Source organism: Ambystoma mexicanum, chromosome 5q (assembly GCF_040938575.1).
Source record: "Ambystoma mexicanum isolate Mex_15411 chromosome 5q, UKY_AmexF1_1, whole genome shotgun sequence".
Lineage (NCBI taxonomy): Eukaryota > Metazoa > Chordata > Amphibia > Caudata > Ambystomatidae > Ambystoma > Ambystoma mexicanum.
The window spans coordinates 797,877,433-797,899,350 of record NC_090933.1 but is presented as its reverse complement, the minus strand read 5'-3'; positions in this window follow the sequence as shown (position 1 = coordinate 797,899,350).

Below are 21,918 nucleotides of genomic sequence, written 5' to 3'. Positions count from 1 at the left end.
GACGTGTCCTAAGTGAAGTCATATGTGATGTCATCAGTGATGTAATTTGTGATGTCATCAGAGTGCTTAGGGGCTGTTCAATGGGGGGCCACATAGTTAAGGTGGTGAAGCTTTCCACACCTGCAACATTTCTGGGGATTTGTGTCATTAAATCAACACCTTGAAGTAACTTCAACTAATGATTTCTTCACTGAATTTCAAAGTGATTTGTTTCATCAGATTATTTTGTGATTGTGATTCGAGTACATATGTGAGGAGGTGGAAAGTGAGGGAAAGTGAGTCCGGGCATCTATCAAGGGACATGCATGCTCCTGTTTCCCTTTTTCTTTGAGTTTGGCTTCAGGAAGGTTATTATGAATTCTTATGATCCTGGCAAGCAATTCACTGGATGCACCATACCGCTGAACTACATATGGCAGTGACCCTAGATAGTGTATGAAACTGAGACCATGCATTGATTTAAGAGCCTTAAAAAGGTGTATCATTCTGGAGAGACACCTACTACAAAACAACAATATGCTCCTCTGTACCCTCACCCCAGCAAAATATTTTTCAACATTTGATTTTAAAGCAGCTTACCACCAAGTAAAACTAAATGCATACTGTGAGGATTTAACAGCCTTCATAACTCGTTTATATCAATGAATCAACGTGACAGTTGGTCAAGTATTATCTGCAGCTGATTTCAAGACAAGTGTGTACTACTTATTTCAAAATGAATCTGTGTTCTTATGTTTCCAGGATAAAGTCCTAATCTACAGAAGGGATGCCATGGAACATGGTGAACACCTCCAATGTGCCCTCGAGATAATAACAGCGGGCAGGAATGACCCTCAGTAAGGAGAAACGTAAATCTAAGAAGAAAGACATTACATATCTAGGACATGTTATTCTGGGAATGGAGTACATCTGAAAAAAAGTCTAATAACCACATATGAACCTGAATATCCGGATCAGTGTTTATCATTTTAGGAATTACTGGTTATTATTCCAGATGTGTGCACAACTTTGCTATTTTCACCACCAACATATACCAACTTGCCAGGAAAGATGGCACCGTTTGATGGGAAATGTCTTGTGGAGAGCAATTCAAACATTTCAAAAATGTCTGTGCCCAAGCTCTCTCATTAAAGAATTGTAAACCTGGAAGGAAGACCATTTTAACCACTAATGCCGGCATTAGGGGTTTGGGTGTTATTCATAAACAAATAGAAGAAGTAAAGGAACTGATCATCACCTTTGCTCTGTGAGTCCTTCGGGAGCTTCAATAAATTACTCTATCATAGAAAGGAAGTTGGTAACCATCAAATGGGCAGTTTGTTGCTATCGGGCATAGAGTGCCAAGTCAAAATGAATCATAAACCTCTAAAGGAAATCCTTACTGTCAAGGACATTGACAAAGTTTCCTCAAGGATCATGAAGTGGGTCATAGCCTTGCAAGAGTACAGAATGAACGCTTATACCCGAAAGGTGCAAAAACTGAACAGCGGACTGCCTGTCAAGACTGAACAATTTTGATGAAGAGGTCTGTGATGAACAAGAAAATGAGGTTCTCTTGATTGAGCGTGTTGTTATGTCAAAAAATGAATGAGAAACACTAATGATAATCGGCTAAGATTAGAAACAACATTAGAAAGGAATACTTGTGGTAGGAAGATTTTGGTCAACCTAACACAGGAATGTTTATGGGTTATCACAGTTGATTTAAACACAGATCAAGGGTTATGAGAGGCAATAAGATCATCCCCCGCCCCCCTGAAGTTTGTAAGCACATTATTGAGTTAGCCCTTAAAGGATATCAGGGCATTGGCGAAAACAAAGCAGAATATCCAGCAGGACTACTGGTGGCCATTTTGTGATATTCAGGTCGAAAGGATTGTGAGAGAGTGTGTCAGATGCGAGAGCAGTGAGGAAGCATGCATGTCATGCACTAAACCCATGACTATCATTTCAGTGCCCAATCTGCCATTTCAGATTATAGATTTTGACATTGCAGCACTTGTGCATCATGCAGCCACTCAAATGTATTGTTCAGTGTTGGTGAACATGTTGTTGCAATTGGTGGAAATCCATAGTGCCTATAAGGCAAGTTTTCAAATTCTTAGAGGACATTTTCATAAGTGATGGCTACCTAGTTGTTTGGGAAATGGTAGCGTCCCACATTTTATATCACACCCACACCACAGGAGTTTTTTTTTTCATTTGAATTACTGAGAAGCAGAAATTCCAAAATGAGGGTGTGCCCTTTAAAGCTAAAGAGTCACCTGCTGTGTTAAGTGCAACTATACAGAGGATCACAGCAATAGTAATCAGAAGCAGGACCATATATGGCAAAGGCAGGGTCATGACTGGTGTGAGGATAGTGGTGAGTGGCTTAGTAAGGATCAACTTACCATCCCTATGTACAGATCCAACCATCCATGGTCACCTCCCATCAAGGCTATAGGTGTGCTTCATTGACTTGTCAGAACTGCATATGTATGAGTGTAGAATATGAATTCAGTGTGTAAATGAAAGTGTCAATTCGAAGATGTGGATCCCAGGCAAAGGAACAGTGGCACATTGAGATGCTCAGGGCTCAGGACCTAGCAACATCAAGAACATATCTAAATCTAGGATGACAATGAGAGGACACTTTTGAACTAGTGGAACACTGCTTAAGGGAGGTGCAGGCTTGGGTGGCTGTGAATCAGTTGTCGCTAAATGCCAATAAGAAAGAGGTGGCATTGTTTGACTCTAAATATAAATTGCAACACAACAAACAAGTATTGCCAGCATGCTTTTTGGACTCAAAACTGGACTTTTCTTCTAAAGTAAAAAAAAACCTGGCTGCACCTGGGAAAATAACATGGGGAGTGAGGCACAGGTTAGTGCGAAAATTCAATCTGTAGTCTACACCCTACAGATGCTAAGACAGATCTTACCCTTTATAGCAGCTAAGGATTGGGCTACAGTCGTGGGAACTCTCATCAACTCACGATTGGATTATGGGAATGCTCTGCCCAATGGGATTCACATAACTCAATTACAGAGACTACAAGTAGCCAAAATGAGGCAGTCAGATTGTTGTTGGAGGTTGCAAAACCTTCCTATATTTCGAATTTAAGGCGATCGCTACATTGGCTAGCTGTGAAAGAATGCATAGATTTTAAAATTCTTTGCGTTATCTTCAAATGTATAAATCAGCTAGCACTAGGCTACTTTTCAGACAAAATCAAGACCTATATCACTGGTCGTCAACTACGCTCTTGCGATAAGATGTTGCTGCAAGCGCCATGGTCAAGATACCAGAATAAAGGAGACACAAGGTTTGGAGTCTACAGCCCAAAACTCTGGAATAGCCTTCCGAGAGTTATTAGAGAACATACAACTCTCATTACATTTCGAAAGTCTTAGAAGACTTACCTATTCGGTTAATGATAGTACTGTTGTTAAGTCACTTGCTGGTGAAATTTCTGAAATGATAGCATTGTTAAGAAAAAACGGTTGCTACATCTGCGCTCAGATACGATTCATTTCGTCAGGTGTGCATATATAAATAAATCAAATCAAATCAGATCAGCTATACAGGCACTTATAGGATTCCAAAATTCACAAACAGAGGGGTTGACAACAAACATGCACATTCCCACACTGGTCTGGAGGTGCGTGATACTTTCAGTATTGCCCAGAACAGAACATGTTATCCAGGAGTGTGTGTAATATACCTTCTGCTTCAGTGAGTACGTATGAGCACATACCTAACTTCAGTCAATAATTATGCCTGATATTTTACTTTTTTTTTCTTTTTTTCCTGTGGGTAAGGATGTTTCTTCTCAGCCATTCTTTTCTGGTGTCTTCCCTGTTGCACCCCCTTCTGTCCTCTTTTTTGCCTCCTGCCCCATCCTCCTTTCTTTCTTCCCCTTGTTAAAAAGGCAGAGGTGGAGCATCAGTAGTCACTGTGCTGTGCATCTAACCAGAGCAATAGGTATATGGAGGGTGAGTGAAGCCATATGAAGGTAGAACAGAAATGGTTCAGAGTGAGGACTAGTGAGCAGTGCATGATGGGCCCTCTTTTATGTAAAAATAATCTTATCGACGGTAATAAAGTTCCTTTGTAATGTGACTGAGGCAGCCGCACCAGCATTTCACAATATTAGTTGTTTTTAATAGGCATATAAAGAGAGATGGGTTTAAATGCGGATATACTTAATTTTGATAGTTTAAAGTGAGATCATTGTAGAGTGAGGGGCCAGTGAGGGTTCTGAAGGTGACATCTGGTGGGGTTGATTGTTAGTGGCAGTTGCAAGTTGATGCCATTAATGGATTTCACACTTACCTGTGACAGGTATCACATTGCTTTTGAGCTTTTCTTATGTTTCTGTTTCTCAGAATACAATTGTCAACCTATGAAATGTAGGATATTTTGCGTGTTGGAATTTCTTTCCAGACAGGTATGAGATGTTTGTATCGATCACCATTACCCCCAACATGTGGACAATTGGTTGGAATCACCATTTTCCGACGAGTTAACTCTCCTTTTGGGTGTGACAAATTATGTGAATATACCCTGCACATCGTTAAATCTACAGTCGTTTTGTTTCTTCCCCTGATCGTTTTCTGCAAGTGGCTCATTGTTTTATGTAAGAGGCTCTTGAAATGTTCTTGTACTTTCCTTCCTGTTTCCTTTTGCCTTGGATAGGGACACTGGCAAAGCACACGTATGAGCCTCATAGAAAGCTCTGCTCAGGGACACTATAATTACCGTTTTTTTATCACGATCACATCCTTTTACTACTCATATTAGATAGTTAATCGGCTCTAATAGCAAAAAAGGCCAGATGTGTCCAGATCAAAGGGACGAACACATGCAGTCTCAGGGTGGCTGACTTATTCCAGGCTGTTAATTGGTAATAAGATCAAAAAGTGGTTATATCCGAAATGATGTCGTATAAAAATGGAAAGAGCTAGAGTATTTATCCACTCACCAGCGTGTCTGCAGACTGCAGACTACTAATGTTTAGGACTGCACCTCACTTATACAGGTAGCAAAATATGTGGAAGGGGGATTCCAAAAGCAAACTCTTACTGCACACACAACTGTAGCAGCACTGTGTCCATGAACATAACCGACAGGCGGGGGCCGCCAAAGAGGGGTTGGCACTCGTCAGGAGAGCGAATTTCAATGACATCCTAGGAGAGTGAAGAGGACGTGGTACAATGCGTCCCCTATGCATCCCAGTTCAAGTTGATTACAACAGAGTCTTGCTTCCTTCTAACGACCCCTCCCAGAACTCTCCCAACACTCTCCAACTCTCTGCATGTGCTCTGTGTGCGCTCCTTATATCTTAGCTGGATGCTGGATACTGGTGGATATGGGTGTCACACTGAAAGAAGCCCACACTGCAACAAGGGGAATGTTATCCTGAAAGAGACAGTAACTGATTAGTTTTTAGCAATTGTTCACTATCCTTATGAAGGGTGATTAAGAGGCGCTGTCTGATTCCAGTCATATCGTCATTAATTAAATGACTACTCAAATAAACCTTTCCCATACATTTAACATATACCAACATGGTTCCTTTCCAAAACATACCTTCAAACCACCTTTGATTCATCTCTTGGACCTCCTTATCTGCTGAACCCACATGCTGGCATAGCTTTTTTGTGTTAAGGTGATTCCTCAACGAGTGTATGCCTCACAGACCTACCATTTTCATTTTATTAAACTACTGAGGTTATTTTTAGGGGGGCTACAATTAAGAATTAGAGAAAAGTTAAAGACAAGGAATCCTTTTGTAAAAGTTAATATCTGGTGTATTGCAATATATGAACAAGTGGTCAAATATTATTATTGTTATTAATATTATAATTATTATTGTATTTATTGAGTGCTTTCGAAAGCAATGGAAAACACTGCAAATCGAAGGAGGAAGTAAAAAGTGGGGAAGCAGAGATACAAGGGAGTGGGGAGAGGGAGGGTGGGCAATTTGGCAGCAAAGTACCAGGGGAGGAAAGAGTGGGGAACAGATCCACTAGTCTCAGGTCGGGTGTGGATTGGAGGGTGTGGACCGTGTTGTTAGGGAGCAGACATTCCTTGAAGATGGGGATTTTTATCTACTTTCAGAAATGTAGAAGCGAAGGGGTTTCAGTATTACAGGAGCCATCATGTAAACATGTACATTTAAACTATTGTATTCAGGATTTCACAACTCATGTTTAGTGAGTGGTCCATTAATGTTGGGATCAACTGCTTCACAATGGTCATGTGAATGAGAAAAGCATCATCATATGCTCACACTTTAACCATGTGGCATTTAAATGACATTCCCTGTATTTTAGTTCCTGCTCTAACCTTTGATAGTATTAGTTCCAGCGCTAGTCAGAATAGAATGAATGACAATGGTCAGCCTTCCCGAATGCCCTGAGTTAAGGGTGAAGCTCACTGACTTGGCACCATTTGTTTTAATCATGTATGTAGGTCCTGAATGCAGAACCTGGATCCATGAAGGAGCCTGCCACCTGTTTTGTGGTCAGCTTGTCATTATATAGTTGTAGTAATTTAGGGATGTCTAAGTTGTCTGTGCTTGGCGATTTACCTTTCACTAACAGTGGACATGATTTCCAGATTTCATCATATGTGATATGCATTTCAATTAAGTGAAACTAGACCTTGTGGACTAAAGGCTGACAAACCTGCTGCATTAATTTTTGAATAATTTCCCCCGAACGCAGAAACTCTAAGGTGTACAGGGATTTATTGAAGGCTACAGGGGCTGCTGCAATACTCTTATTTGAGGTAATAAGATTCCCTGCGTTGTCATTAGCAGAAACTTTAATCATGTCCAGTCTGGCCTTCAGGTAAGGTGCTAATCCGCTTTTCCCTATATCTCTCCCGGGAAGGTGTTTTGTTGAATTATGGGGTTTCAAAATGTTCGTATTGTTGTTACAACTCTATTATAGTCAATTCATTAACTTATTTTTATTTTTTTTAATTATTTATTAATATAGTGTGTTATAGTTTACAAAAGAAACTTTTCACACTTAAAAAATAAAATTAAAAATTCAGAGATTCGCAATAAAATTAACTCTACATTTTCTTAAACTACAATTAAAACAAAGAAGAAGGAAAAAAAAGGAAAACATTCTGAGTGTCTTGTTTCGTCATAATAAACTTATACAGATGTTCCCAAATTGCTAAAACAGAAAACACAAAGGTCTATTGTTCGTAAACACGCTAATTAAAAAAGGCTCATTGCAGAATATCAGATGTTATTACTTTCAGACAAGAGGAAGTGATTCTCAATCTACAACATTTGCATAGCACTTCATTTTCAGCACAAGTTCCTTCTTTGATTTTATATAAAAGTCTAGACAAGGCACACATGAAAGCAATGTAAGGATTATTCATACATTTGTACCATAGCGTTTCACGTGAAGAAATAGAGTTCCCAACATTTTTATCACCAAGAAACGCAATTCTTTCTTTTTCAAAGTGTCTGCAATAAATGACCAGCTGTTTTATGGCTTCCCTTTCAGGCGTTATCTCGCAAAAGCGACATATATCTGAATAAAAATGAATCCACTGACTAATGCGTTCTTTTGAATGTAATAAGTTCAAATGAAAACGCATGTAAATTTCTCGTATTTTAATGTCAGGGAAGCACTCTATATACATCAGCCTTAGAGCCCTTTTGTGGGTATGTAAGGCAAACACTTTATATAGCTGAAATGAACCAATTTTGTCATGAGAATCGACCCAGTCCATTTGGTATAACATTCTTTTGGAATAACTCGCTCTCGTTGTTAAATCTTCTTTAGTAATGTTGATTCGAAGAAGGGCAAGGTCCATTTTTTCAAAAAAATAGTACTATAGAGGTAGACTTATCTAAGGCAAGCATCCTAGTAAACTCTACATTCTTAACTTATTTAAAATACCAGAGGTCACGAAAGACACAAATATTTCCGAAAATATAGAATCTCTGAATCTATGCTTGCCATTTTTTTCTCAGCTTTCTTCCGGTTAAAGGACACCTTAGATACTGCTTAATGAGACCATGTTGGCATCACAGTTGACATACAGCAATGTATTATTGGCTTTGTTATGTATTTGGATCCAGGAAATGTTTAATAATATAACATTTAATCTGTGAGTTTTGTACCAGGAACACTTGGAGACCCCAGTCTCTTTTAATGTACATTGTGGGACATAAGGCAAACATTATCCATGCTGGTGCATGATCAGATGGGGTATGCCATCCTTTGCCTGCATGAGTTAGTGTTGGCAGCGGATTCCTGGTAATCAATATTTAATCCAAATGGGAATGGGTTAAATCAGGGTTGGACAAAAATGTGTATTTGGAGTCTTTCCGATGCAGCACTCTCCAGTAATAAAGCAACATAATGGACTTGATTGCAGATAATAACTTTTTATCACTCTTTGTTTACGCAAAGCAAGCTTTAGACTTGCTATCTGAGTGCCAGAATAAGGGTAAATTAAAGTCACATTTGAAAATCAAATGCATGTGTTGTGTTCTAAAGTTTCCAAAAGGAGCACTCATCAGCGGTTAGGTCATAAATATTTACAATCATAAGTATGTATTCTCCAGCCATTTCTTTAACTAGGACAGATCTTCCCTCGGTATTTGCATACTTGCTCAATATGTGTATTCAATGTCTTATTGATAAATATTGGGAACCCTTTCTTTCTCTCTATCACGTATGAATGCGACAAGAGTGAGACTCAACCTCTTTGCTTCATGAGCAATCTCTTTGTAGCTTTAGGGATTCCATTAGATCTAAATGTGTTTCTTATAGTATTGCAACATCACATGTTGCCCTCTGGAGTACTGGAAGTTTATTAGCTCATTTGGCTGGGCTTGCTAGAAACATTACAGGTCACGATCTTAAGATATCATTTGATTACAGAGAAAATGGATGGAAACATTGCATGGCATCTCCTAGTGGAGGAGGTAGCCATAGATAGTATTTCCTTCGGTTTTATTCACCATAATACGATGATATGAAGTGTGTGATGTACAGTAGCCTGCTACCAGTGTGGGTTAAAGTTGTGCATACCTAAGACCTGTGTAGTCTAAGTGGTAGGAGGTGAAACTGTAACAAAGGAAAAAGATAGTAACACATCAGACTGGCCATATCAGGTAGCAGTAGCCCACGTAACAATGTATGGCTCATGCAAACTCTGCCACAGAGTGAGATGCAATGGGTCTGTTGTCACACATTGCATTCTGCATTGCATGCACTCTTAAGTAACTTTTAGCACAACCAGAATGTCCTACTATTTCTAAAGAAGCGAACTATAACGGAGCGCATGTGTTTCGTCTTATGTTTCTTGTGTCATCTATATGTACATAGGTCACAGAGGCAGTAGCATCCATATCATTGTTCGTGAAGGAGTGAATAAATAACTGCAAGTTCTTTGGTTCATCAAAGTGTCTGTTATTTTGTTAATGAATTATCAACATCCAAGTAAGACTAGTCAGACAATATTTGAATTCTAGTGCTTTAAGAGTTGTGCTTGTTTGTACACTGTATCAATAGCATAGTCTTGGTTGATGTGCATCTTGAGACCTTTGCATTTTAAGAGGCCCAGCACTCTTTCAGCCTCAATGATGTCCTGGGTGAATTTAAGTAGATATGTAACTGTAGAAACGGGCAGTATCATCTATAATTGTGTAGTGCCCTGGACGTATAGGGGGCATGGACCCAGCTATGCCGAAGCCTTGCTTTGGATGGTGTGATGAGCCACAGCCATGATTAAAGAGGTGGTGTGGAATGAGTGCTGGTTGGCTGGCACACACACAAGGCCCATATGTCAGTGCATCTTTATCATCAGACTCGGTCCATTGCTTAGAAATGCTTACTTCTGCCCCAACACTGCCCTGTTATCTCTGTATACGAAAAAATGAAGGCTGGGCAAAGGGCCTGAAAACCAGTACCGGGAAGCACACTACAGAGATTGGCTGAGTCAGCTGATATTACATTATGAAGAAATGCCCCTTAGAGGGTAGGTGTGTACCATGTGGATAGGTGAGAGGAATTGCACAGGTCTTGCACAAGTCTATGAAGCTATACCCTCCTATGTCATATGGTGTATTATTAGGAAGTTATTGTTAATGAAACTGGCTAAATTTGTCATGACTGACCTTCCTGCATTAGGCTCATGGTGTAAAACCTTACAAAAACACTGAGGAATTCTGGCTAAGTGGCTACCATTTTGGAACAGAGTAGTATGCCGGTTTCCTGGCCTATTTCTGCACAACTGTATTAATATGCAGCTGTTTCTTCCTATTCTGCCTCACGTCCTATTTGGATTATTGAGTGAAATGCTTCTCACGATGATGCCACATATTTTAAAAATGGATTATCCCATGTGCTGGCTCTATATCTAGGTGATGACACTGGGTAGAGAGGGTATCTACAATAGAAATGCCTGTATAAATGCAACTGCATCCAGGCCTTTGCTTTCCTCTGTCCCTCTATGATTCCAGAGGCTTTTTCTTCAGCTGAGATTTTAGAATGAAGCATGTTCAATTCTACCAACACCTTGGCTAATTTGTTTGTGCCATCTTATGCCATATTCAAATGTGCTCTCACAGAATTCTAAAGGCTCAAGCCTAGACTCAGCGCTTCCCAGATCAGATTTATTAGAGGTAATATTTGACATCATAGATCCTAAATTGCCATTTATTTGGGCCATTATTGATTCAGTGAAGCCAGTTCATCCAGTGGGTCTTTTAATGTGGGCATGCCACTTGGTATTGTGATTGGGAGTCCAATATCGTGTTGGCATGCAAGGAGGGAAGAAAGGAGATGTATTGCTTTGCAGACTTTGCGTTGCCCATTTTGGATGCTTCAGAAGATGTGCTTTCAAGCAAGTGATTTATTACATGATACTCTATCATAAACACATCTAGTTTCAGCCATAATCCGAAAAGTTGAAGGGGAAAATCGAGTGGCTTGTCACCGCAAGGCATAGCACAGAGGGAAATAAGAGAAGATACATTATTCAGTGAATTTGTTGCATGGCACATACAAATGAAAATTCCTTTGCGGTAGGGTAGTGCAAACATCATACCTGAACCAAATACATAAATGACATTATTTTATCCCCTCACCAGGGCTATTATTGTTATTATTATTATTATTATTATTATTATTATTATTATTATTATTATTATTGTATTTACTCAGTGCGGACCTAGACAGGCATCAACAGAGCGCTTTACACTCATAGGGGGAAGAGCATGGTGAGGGAAGCACAGAATCAAGGGAGCAGGGATCTAACAGAAGAAGCAAGCAATTAGGGAAGGGAACAGTGGGGAGCAGATCAACCAGTGGGTGTGGAGTGGAGGTTGTGTGGACGTAGGGTTATCAGAATTAGAGGTGTTTGTGTTTAGGAGTGTTACTGAAAAGCTCATTTCAACCTTTACAAACATTTATATCAATAACATTTCGAGGAAAGAGCAGAGTTCTGCGAATGGGGTTGATAACTCTTTTAAAAGTTTGAAGATAAGGAAGTGTGATATCTTGAATTATGCTTATTCTAAGCAAAGAAATAATTGTAAAATCCTATCAAATATGATTCTTATAAGATTTTCTTTATTCAGACCTATCAAGATACACATCAGTTTTACTGACTTGTATATAATTGTTAAGGCCTTGAATATCCCATCTAAACTGATCAATGGAGTCAACTGTGTTTCCATCCACTTTGTATTAGAACTTGTCATCATTGATAATATTCCACAAAGTGATGTGATATATTGCTGATTAAACTCTGGGTGCTGAATGTCATCATGATAGATTAGGAACAACACTGAAAGCCGCTTTCCCTCACACTCACTGCAAGTCCCTGACATGCACATAAAAAGAAGGCAACTGACTGGAGATGACAGTGACAGCCATGCATTAGAACCGCTCCTGCAACCCTCAACCAGCACCCACAAACAGTATGTTTCAAATAGGATAACAGTTTTCCATTACACTCAGATGATCATCCCTCATAGTAACAAAGGGAGCTGTACCTGACACATTGTCCCCACATATGATGCATGCATTTAGGGGGCAGATGAAAAACACCTTCATGTCTCTCAGAGTAATATTGTAGGGGTGGCACAGCACCCACACACTGTTCTGGAAGGTATGTGGCTTTAATCATCCCCACAGATGTAATATGCTCAAAACAACCAAAGAATCCTATATTGTAAGATCATTTGACTTTACAGAGATAATCATATCTATATTGGGAGTACTTCAAGGAGAACTGCAACTCCCAGCCCAAAATACTCTCTATGAGTGGAAGCATGGTGCAGCCTTCACTGAAACACATCTCACACATATGGTCTGGCGAAAAATGTGCCTTGCCTTTGTAAATTACATGTACTCCTAGAGAAAACAACATGAAACATGACATCCCCCAGTGTCGTAATCTCTTCTTGCTGGGAACAACGGATCATATGGCGTTTTGCACAGAGGAGGTAAAGTCAAATTACTATGTTTCGACCATTGCTATTCCAAGATGTCCTCCTCCCTTGCACTATGAAACACAAAATCTTCACCTCTGTTGGTCAAAATTCTCTTGGTTATGTGTCTGCACAATAGGCTTAGCCATTAGTACTAGAGATTGGTAAACTCTCTTTATCAAGGAGAGAGAGGCAGACCGTTCAGAATGTATTTGAGCAGATGCATTGATTCAGGTGAGATCACGCTTCCAAGTCCTGATATTCTTCTTGGATTCCTTTCACGTCAGTTACTCTAGAAAATGCAGGGGTACCCTATCTTTTTTTTTCAACTGATGCTGCTACCCCCCTCTTCTTGTCAATGTAGACATTTAGAGTGTTAACTTTGAAGGTTAGATTTCCCACGGAAGCAATCCATCATCATTTCTGTAAGTAGCACTTTCATAACTGAAGTCTTAGGTTCAGTGATCTCAGGCTAGATAGGTGCACCTCGCTGTTGCACCAGCCAAACTCAATATGTTCTCTATTTAGTTAAGGAAGGTCTGTCTTTTGTGTCCCTTATCAATTTGAAAGGTATTGATGGTTGTGTAAACAGTTCAATGTATGTGGTATTTGCTGACAGAAAGTAGGTCTGGGTTAAATGTTTATCATTCAGGCCCGTTTATGCTGAGACTAGATAGACTGCATGAAGACATACAGCACATAGTGGTAAGAGGGGTGATGTCAGAAGCCAACCAAAAGAAGATCAGTGCCTAACCAGCAGAGGCAGCAGGAGGCAACAGGAGGGGGGGTTGGCTTCCAATATCCCAACCGACATTGCTTAAGGACAAAGAAGGCATCCAAGTCTACCATGCGGCATATCAACTGTCGGTCCTTTATTACAATGAATTGTTCAAGAAATGCTCTTGACAAGATGAACAATCGAATTAATATTAGCTAAGGCACTCAGATTTATTTTCAATGTTCCTTTGTTCCTTGAACAAATGCGTTGTTCACAAATGTTTTGTGTTATATGCCTTATTACAGTATGTTGATGCACAAAGATTGATTTATCAAACGTACTATGAAGCAAAAAGCAGTTTGAGCATCCTATTTAGAGATGCTCAACAGATGTATTAAAGAAATGAAAAATAAATAAAATAAGGCCAATCAAAAAAGGCCAAAGAAGGATCAAATATTGTAACGTACTCCTTCACACACAAAAAAATAAAAATAAACTAGGAGTCATTATAGGAATGAATATGGAATGTAAACACACCATAAACAATAGAGTCATAATCATGCAATACTGATGAATGCTGAAAACACAAGGGCAGGAGACCCTTTGTTATAATATAACTTTATTACAACGAGGGTATTGTAGGCAACAAGTAGACGGTGCAAAAACATAGCACCATAACCTGGTAGAATAAAACATCAGAACTCTGTGGGAGAGAGGAGTAGAGAAAGATGAGTGCCCCTACCAGAATGACAAAAGAGTTTAAGAGCCCATTGGGCCTCTATGACTGAGTGTGTCCACCATCTCCCCAACTCAGCAGGACGCGTTTAGTGGATGGCAGGCAGTCCACAGGCATGGCACAGGAAGTGATGAGGAACATCCCCTCTAACAGCTACCATCCTCTAGAGGGCTCAACTGTACCAGTTAGCTGGCTCCAATAAGGTCCACAGTATTAAAGACATTTAGAGAAAATGTATTAGAGACCATTTTATTTTGGAACTTTAGTACTTGGCTGTGTTTGAGATGCTACTGGCGCACATTCACACCATGAATGCATAGCCTTGCCTCCACAAAGGGGGAACAAGGTATATGTCTTAGCTGTGCATGTTTTACTTTTAAGATTGGGATCACTGTCGGTTTGTAGAAGTGTGGGGGCTACTCTGCTCCTAAAGAGCAGAAGTAAGTTCATCACATGCCTCCCCTGCTATATAATTTTGTGCATTATCATCATTAAAATACTAATGCAAAAAATAAAAATAATACGAATAATAATCATTATTATTGTTATTGTTTATAGTATAACAATATTCAACCGTGATATGCATTATTATTATGTGTAGTATTTATGTTCATATTGAAAGCATTCGTAATAATGCACGTATTAATGTGTGCAGTATTAAAATTAATAATAATAATAATAATATTGAAAATAAAAATAATAAATATACACCTTTTTTCAAATGTTAATGTAAATGAGCAAACACGCAAGGATGTTTTCAAGTGAAACACATAGTGTGAACATGAATAGCCTTAGACACACATGTGCTGAAAGAAGTCCGTGGTAACTGAGGTAATGGATTCACGGATGGCAATGCATACGTGCTGTACTATATTGCGCTGCCTGAGCGCTTGTGGTAGGAACCCAGTGCTCTGCTGTATTTGTCTGACAGCACATGGTTTAGGGATCTGTAAATGGTTCACACGTTTCTCGCTTTAACTTGGACCATTCCCCAGAAGTCTGTGTGATATATAGCTCTGTTTATGGAAAAGATCCGTGCAGATGCTCCCTGGGCCGTAACGGATGCCGCTCCATGTTCTTAATCAAATACTACATTTCATTGTGCGTCCCTTTACATTATTTGATTTGTTCCCTAAAAGTTTAGAGTAAAAAAAGAATGATAAGTCTGAGGCCAGTGTAATAAATAAGAAAATGTCCGTTTTGGTTTACTCCATTCCAGCTTTCCAAATATCACACGATCAAGATGACGCAGAGAGAAAAAGAAGCGGAAAGAACATACATTGTCATGCGCGATAGAACGATGTGTTGCGCATGACGATGCACAAGCCACGCCGTTCCTCTGGGGTCTCGAGACTGTACTGTGCGGGTTGTGACGCACAATGTATTTTTAATGTATCATCTTGAAAACATAATTATGAAGAACGCTCATTTTGACCATAATTTGCTAATTTTCCTTAAGAAATAATGAATCAATTAGCTGAAGATAACTAAGTGTTCTGCTCATGTGCATATCAGACATCCTAATTAAAAAGTAGAACCTTTCTAAATCAACGTGCATACTCTCTCATTGATAATATGTGTTACGATAAACAATAGCTACATACCTTATTTACGGTACTCATAATGTCATACGTCATGCGTGTTGGGGGTCTCAGGATGCCCCCATGCGTGCCCGTGAGCCCCTCCACCCACAGACCTCACGCAGGACACGTCCGGGTGTTTCGGGCTCCCCGGTCGCTCTGCCGCGGCCGGGCACGCCCCGTTTATTTAAGCCGCATGCGGCGACGTGCAACGTCACGCCGCCGCTTGCGCATACCCTCACGGGGCAACGCCACACTCCTCCTTTTTCCGGGAGGAACAACAACAACACCCACTTCTAGATATTGCACTGCACACAAAACAACAATTGAAAAACTCAGAGCCCATGCCCCTTTAATGTCAGCCACCCGAGTCCCCTCACTCCGGAACACAATTAATCGGTCCCAACACATAGTCCCCGAGGTAGGCAGGTTTCCCTCGCCCAGCCCTCTGGGGGTACCTCCCGCCTACCTCCACCGCAGGACTTCCTTTGGTTCCAGTCCCTCGATCTGGCGACCCCGAGAGTTCCCCCCGGGGGGTGTCGTCCTCCGGGAGGTCCGTCTCATCCGGGTCTGGCGGGAGTTCGGCTCGAGAGTCACCCAGCTTCTTAAAGAAACTCACATTCCGAGTGACGGCCGATTTCCCATCCGAGGCCGTCACCATTGACCCTTTTACTGCGACCACATCCAGTGGCTCCGGTTCATACGGGAGCGAGAGCTTGCCATGAGGATGCCGGTTCCGGATCAGCACTTCGTCACACGGTTCCAGCCGCTGTGGACGGAGACCCCGCCGGATATTTTCTTGGAGTGTCCTTATCTGTCGCTCCGCATCCACCCATTGATCGTCTATCACGCCAGGCTCCTTTTCTCGTACCTCCGGCAGGAGGCCTCGGGGGCATCGTCGGAATAAGACTTCCGCCGGGGCAACCCCCGTCGAGGCGTGTGGGGTGGTGCGGTATACCCTCAGGAATTGGTATAGTGCCCGCTGGAGGGGCTGGCCCTGCCCTTGGGCTATTCGGAATGTTTTATTCAGTGTTCTCATCAGCCGCTCTGCGTCCCCGTTCGCACGGGGCCACAGCGGGGATACCTTCCTGTGTGTCACTCCGCAGCTCTCCAGGAACTCCGAGAACCGTGCGCTCTGGAATGGGGACCCATTGTCCGAACATAGGGTTACTGGAAACCCATGGGTGGCAAAGATCTTCTCCACTGCTCCCACCACGTGCTCAAATGCCACTGACTCGACAAACTCTACCTCGGGGTATCGGGAGTATTCATCCACAATGGCCAGGAAGTGGGTGCCCACAGCTGTGGATCCAAAGTCCGCATGTACGATCTCCCACGGCCGGGTCCCTCGTGGCATTACCTCGATCTCAGGCTCCCGCTGGACCGGGGAGGCCGCCTGGCACCACACGCAGGCCGCCACAAAGTCGTCCACCTTCCTTTCTAGCTCTGGAAACCACACCTTCAGCCTCAGTCTAACCTTCGTCTTGGCGGATCCTTGGTGTCCCTTGTGTGCCAGATTGATGACCTCATTGATTTTGGAGCCCGGCACCACCAGGCGATCGCCCCGCAGCAGAAGGCCTGACTCCGAGAAGGACAGCTCGTCCTTCACTTTCCAGAGTTGCTCGAGGGTCACTTTGGCCTCTTGAGTGCGCCCCGCCACCAGCTCCAGCACGGATTTCCAGGATCCCGATCGCATTGAGCTTCTCAATATGCGGAAGCACTCGTCGTTGGCCGCGGCAGCCTCCAGTTCGGTTAGCGGCATTGCGTTGGGAGTGGCACCCTCTACCACCATTCTGATGTGGTCGTCGGCTTCCTCGGCGCAGGAGTCTCGCACTGATCCTCCACCACCTTCCGGGTGTCGGGACAGGTAGTCAGCCGCGTTGTTGGCACCCGGCCGGTAGATCAGGGTGGCGCCATATTCCAAGAGGGCAAGCATCCACCTCTCGATTCTGGCCGGCGGCTTCGATGATGATCCAGCCATTATTGGGAGCAGTGGCTTATGGTCCGTCACCACCGTTACAGGTCTTCCCAGCACATACAGCCGAAAGTGCCGACAGCCCCACAGGACGGCCAGAGCTTCGCGCTCTATCTGGGAGTATCTCTGTTCGGTTTCGGAGAGGGCTTTGCTGGCGTAGGCCACAGGTCTGATTCCTCCATCTCGGCCCACTTGAGTGAGCACAGCTCCCAGGCCGAACGGGCTCACGTCCACCACAATTTCAGACTCAAGGGCCGGGTCAAAGAAGGCCACGGTATCATCTGCTGTCAGGGCGCCCTTGATGTCCTCGAACGCCGACTGCTCCAACGGGCCCCACTGCCAGGCTGTATCTTTCTTTGTCAGGGCCCTGAGTGGCTCCGACCTCGAGGCCAGGTTCCGGATGAAGCGCCCGCAGTATGTCACCATACCCAGGAAGCTTCGCACGTCCGATGCCGACTCAGGCGGTCGCGCTGTCTTGATGTCACGGACCTTCTTCGGGTCCGGCGATACACCGCCCTCCTTGAATATGAACCCAAAGAACTCAATGGTCGGGCGGAGGAACTCGCACTTGTCCTTGTGGAGGGTGAGCCCCAGCGACTGCAGCCTCTCGAGGGTCTTGGCAAGACGTTTCAGATGGTCCAGCTCAGTCTTGGCGAAGACCAGAATATCGTCACTAATGTTGAGGACGCCCTCTAGATCTGCGAGGGCGCCTCGAATTATGTTTTGAAACACTTCGGCTGCTGATGATACTCCGAAGCTCAACCGCTTGTATCGATAGAGCCCCCTGTGAGTAGTGAAGGTCGTGATGTAGCGGGACTCTGGGTGGAGGACAACTTGATGGTATCCGGCTCGTAGGTCCAACTTGGAGAAGAACCTGGCCCCCTGCACTTCTGCGATTATGTCATCGATGGTCGGGGTCAAGTGCCGTTCTCTCCTAATGGCCTTGTTGGGCAACCTCATGTCCACACAGATCCGGACAGAGTCCGGCTGTTTCGGTTTCCTCGCCACTACTATGGGGGACACCCAGGGTGTCGGGCCCTCCACCTTCTCGATTATGTCCAGGTTCACCAGGTTGTCTAGTTCCTTGTCAACCTGGTCCCTCAGATGAAAAGGGATCCTCCTATGTTTCAGAGCCACCGGCTGCACCGACTCATCAATGTGGAGCCTCACCGGGTCACCATTCATTCTCCCAATCCCCTTAAAGATGGCAGCATACTTGTCCATCAGGTCGTTTATGTCCTCTAGGTAGACTGAGTATGCGAAACTCACGATGCCAAGAGCCTCCGCTGCCGCACAACTCAACAGGGTGTTGCTGCTCACTGGAGTCACGTAGAAGCGGGCCTTGATCATGGACCCGTCATGCTCCACCTTTGCAACGAACGCACCGTCCAATGGCAAGGGCTCCCGCCCCCCAAATGCAAAGATGCGGGCTCTCGGCGTCGCCAGACTCGGTGGTGGTTTGAGCGCGGCATAATGTCCTCTCACCATTACGTTGACTGATGCCCCAGTGTCGACCAGCACCGGGACAGGCGAGCAGTTCACCTCCACGACGCATCTCGGCTGTCTCCTGCTCCTCCCTTTTAGGACTTCCACGCTGGAGATGAAGAAAATGTTTTCCTCGTCCTCCTCCTCAGCTTCCTCCGCCGGCGCATCCTCTTCCGCCTGCGCCACCTGAGCTACATTGGGCGGGCGATTCTGGCGAGGAGTCCACAGTCGAGGTTGCCCTCTCGGAATCAGTACAGGTAGGGTCGCCCTGCACACCCTCGAGAAATGGTCACGTATCCCGCAGCGTCCACAGATCTTCCCCATTGCCACGCACTCAGATGAGTGGGGGAGGTCATAGCCACACTTTTGGCATGATTCCACAGGTTTTCCTGCTCTGTCTCTGGGAGCACCACCGGGCCTTCGCACCCCTCTGCCGCCCCGCCAGACGGTGCACACCTCTTCCGGCCGCGTGGCGCGGGATCCGGCTTCCATTTTGTTGGCACGGGCCTCGGCCACCTCATGACACCCCCCCAGCTCCAGGATGCGGGGTAAGGTGAGGCCGGGCTCTCTCAGGACCTGCCGCCTCAGTTTGCCCGATGAACAAGCCTGGATTAGCATGGTCCGTATCATGTCCTCCGCATCCCCCCACGCACACCCTTGGGAGAGGCGGCGCAGGCGACCATAGAAGGTGTCGAGAGTCCCATCCTCCTTCTGCCTGGCCGACAGCATGACGAATCTCTCGTAATCCACGTTGGCAAGGGGAATGAAGTGTGCGAGGAGAGCGGCTTTGGCTTGGTCGTAGGAGTTGTCCACCGGAGTCAGTGATTCAAATATCTCTTGGACAGCGACTCCGGCTGAATATAACATAGTCGCCACCATACTATCATTGTCCGTCACCTGGGCGGCCCGGAAATACATGTCCAGACGTCCGATCCATCTTCTCCACCGGGGGCCCAGGCTGGATGGGGGACCTGCAGTGTCAAATTCCGGAATGGGCTGCAGGGCCGCTTGCGCCCTGGCCTGGGCCATGGCTAGAGGGGGTTGTTGAGCGGCACCTACCGTGGGGGGGTTCTGCCGAAATAGATCTGCCAAACCTTCGTCCTGTGAATCCTCCGAGGTCGTGGCAGCCGCACCCTCCAGGGCGCCGATATCACTCATAGGCCCAAGCGCACAGGCACCCTCATTCCAGTCCTAAGGGCCGCAACTTGGACCTCTCCCCACACTGCCACCACCCTCGTGATGATGAAGGGGTTAAAGAAGCTTTCTCGAGCCGGAGGTTCCAAAAATTGAGCTTGAAAATTGGAGTGGGCTGAGAAGGCCCAGCCACCTCAGTCCGTCTCCCAGCTACTACACGACGTCAGAGACCCAAAATTGGCCAAAACATCAAAACCCAGGCATGGGCCTGCAGGTTAGGCTGCCCGCAGTCAGCATATCCAAAAATTTGGCTCGGATCACCTTCCGACTCCAAACCGGAGCTCCTGGAAGTTCCGCAACCACGTGTGCAAAATGGCCGCCAGCCGCGTGAATGGTCTGTGGCCACGGCGTAAGACGAAACATCCGCGGATGTTCCGACAAATGGAAAAATTCTCCCGGATGACTCTCACAGCCGGGCCCGGGCATCCAGAACACTCGTCGCCACTGTTGGGGGTCTCAGGATGCCCCCATGCGTGCCCGTGAGCCCCTCCACCCACAGACCTCACGCAGGACACGTCCGGGTGTTTCGGGCTCCCCGGTCGCTCTGCCGCGGCCGGGCATGCCCCGTTTATTTAAGCCGCATGCGGCGACGTGCAACGTCACGCCGCCGCGTGCGCATACCCTCACGGGGCAACGCCACAATGCGTAATTCACGATAATATATACTCGATTTTAAAGGACACACAAAGGCACGATCCAGCAAGAACATGATTGAGTAAAGCACACGATGTGGAATCATTAACTCAGTCCATATGTAGAACATGTGTGGGAGGTACACAATGCTCCAGCTTCGACTGTCAACGTATGGGCAGGGACTGCTTTCTTCTACGCAACAGCCCTGGTACACCTTAAGAGCACCGGAAGTTATGACCTGCGTCAAAAGCAACCATGGACACACTTATAGGGTGACCAAGGGTGGCAGCTGTGCCCCAGTGACTCCCTTGCGTCCTCTGACTCAGACATAGCAGCCACTGCACTGTGAAGCAGTTGCGAATTAAGCTTGCAATTGCTACCAACCCATTTTCACTCCATTCCCTAACTCCTCTGGGACAGGATTTGGGAACGCCTTTTCCCATTCTCATTGTGTCAATAATTTCCTGAAATGGTGCATGTGGGAAAAGGCGAAGTCCAAGGAAGATGTAGAATCAAATGCTCACATCAGAGCCAGGTGGAGAAAGAAGGTGGTTTGGTGGGAGTGTCAGCAGTCGAGAAGGTGGTATAAGAAGGAGCAGTGCATGTGTTGCGAGGGTGGTGTGGGTGAGGAGCTTTGGGGGCAGGGTTTGATGTTGGTACCTAGACGTGAGAGATGCAAATCTACGAGGACTGTACTATGTATGGGGTGTGCTAAACAGGAGCAATTGATGCTGCACTTGGCAGTTAATAGCACTGCATGCGCATATGAGGCTGTAGCTCAGATTGGATAGCTACAGCTAAGCATGTGAGTCAAACACGAGAAATAGATGTATTTATTGAGCCATTTGAACCTACGCATGACATGTGTGATATCCACGTGCATGTGTAAGGGTGTATCGTACAGCTGTGAGTGACTATGCATCCCAGCCAATCACAGTGCTTAGAATGTGGTCAATAACTCCCACAATCTGTTCATTCTAAGCATCTTGACTTCAGCAACATCTTGAAAAGTAGCAGACAACTACTGGCTACTTCCTCCCATATAAAAACATATTCACAACAATGGAAATTGACTTTCATTAAAAAACATTTCCTTCAGCATGTTTTGGAACTACAAAGAAGAAGAATGCCAC